A 2029-nucleotide genomic window follows, 5' to 3' on the forward strand; every position below is an offset into this window, starting at 1 on the left:
AAACAGCCCAGAATGGGTGATAGAAGAAACCCAGCCAAGCCATCATCCTGCCGATGAGTCTAACGTCCGCGGGAAAGAAATAGACTGCTTTCCCTCCTCTCACCGCTTTAAGTAGGCGTGTTATGATTCAACTATCCAAGCACGTGGTTTAATCTTATATCGGAAGAGGAGTTGTTTTGTTTTTTCTTCCTTGCACCGTCTAGCTTTTGTTATCGTCTCTCTATAAACTTTGGAGATTTGTAAGAGGAGAAAAAGCCGTCAGGTTTAGCTAGCTCGGAAATTACATTTAAACAGACAACCTCTTTATCCATATTCAAACCATCTGGGCTGGTGAACGATGGAAGTGTTCATTTATTCAAATTAAGCTTGATTTTTTGGAGCCCTGATCGACATGGAGTGGGGATCTCACCAGTTTGCAGAATAAGAGACAAGTAAGCAAAAGTTCAAGCATATGGATGTAATTGCTCTACCAGATGCAGTTTTAATGGAACACATTCAAGCTGAACACATGGTCCTATCCATAGCTCTTCCATATGTTCCATGAGCTCACATCAGTGAGAACAAATACATGACCCACTTTAAATCATACACATTTGGCATTAGGTAGTGTGAGATTATTCTTTTATCATATGTTATCTTATATCTGTAGTTAAAGCAGTTGAATTATGTTAACTGCTGTAGGTCATATAATATCCTTTAGTCTAGATTGTGTGCTGTGTATGTAGCTTAGTTTCCATTATATTTTTGGGTTAAAAGAATGTGACCATTTTTGGATTTGTTAGACAGGTGTGCATTACCCTGTAACCTTGATCTGCTGTGAAGGTGTTACACTGTTTCTTGACATGTCAGACTGAAGAGAATGTTGTGTGCAGAGGACCTTGTGCCGATAATAGAAGAAACAGACCACATTCCATACCCCCACCTTTACAGAGAGCAGAAAAATAAGGAGCCGAGGTCATAACTTAGGCGCCGTGTGAGACAAAGAATGTGAATGTTCAGGCTTTTACAACTAGGTGGGGGCTACTAAAGGCTATAAGAGCTTGAGTAACCCTCCACCAGTTTGAGATTTGCTGTGACCCTCTTCATGCATGTCTCCCCATCCGGATGGCTTGTGCTCATAAGTGTTGAATTGTATGGGAATAAAGAATTGTTGATTGAGCATTATACACCGAGTATTGTCCTTCCTTCAGCCCAAAGATTAAAAGAATTGGGAGATCTTAACAGTAGGTACACTTTCTCTTTAACAAGTTGTTTTGGGTCATTGCAAAGATGGTCCCAGACAAATATTTTAATTATGATTTTGCAGGAACTGAACCAACATAGGGATGCAAGGTCATTCAACTGCAGGGCTGTCAAATTCCTTTTACATCTTGGTGGGCCTCAGCCCACTTTGATATTAAGCATACCGAACCAGTGAAACTTGATTTTTTTTAATTGAATTGAATTTTTTTTATTTCAGTCAACAACAACAACAACAGATTATAATTTTACATAAAAGTACTCAAACAGTAACCGAAAAAGGAATAGGCTGAAGCCTTATGGCTCAAGGTTCAAGGTTCTTTATTTGTCACATGCATAGTTATACAAGTATAACACACAGTGAAATGTAGCCTGACACTGTGTGTTATATAACACACAGTGGCTTATACTTCTCCTATCCCTTACCCCCATAGAAATAATCAAATCCTTAACCAAGAAAATAAATAGCATTGATAAATAAGTTGTATAACAGTTTGAAAAGAAATCAATGATAAATCAAGAAATTAAAGCAACACAAATTTTTTTTAACAAACCAAATTTCTATAACCTTGTATAATACAAATTTTTTTTAGATATACAATTTTTATTCATTATCAAGAATAGCATAAAACATAACAACCAAACAGAAAAGAAAAAAAAACAAAAACCCCACATCCACACACACACACAAAAAACATATTTTCACTCAATTACCCACAGATATAGAAAGAGAAAAAGATAAACTCCAAGAATGAATTGTCCTTTACACTTACTTCCTATTTAACTGAGA

Source organism: Pundamilia nyererei, unplaced genomic scaffold (genome assembly GCF_000239375.1).
Source record: "Pundamilia nyererei isolate P.nyererei 1_Seehausen unplaced genomic scaffold, PunNye1.0 scaffold00042, whole genome shotgun sequence".
NCBI lineage: Eukaryota > Metazoa > Chordata > Actinopteri > Cichliformes > Cichlidae > Pundamilia > Pundamilia nyererei.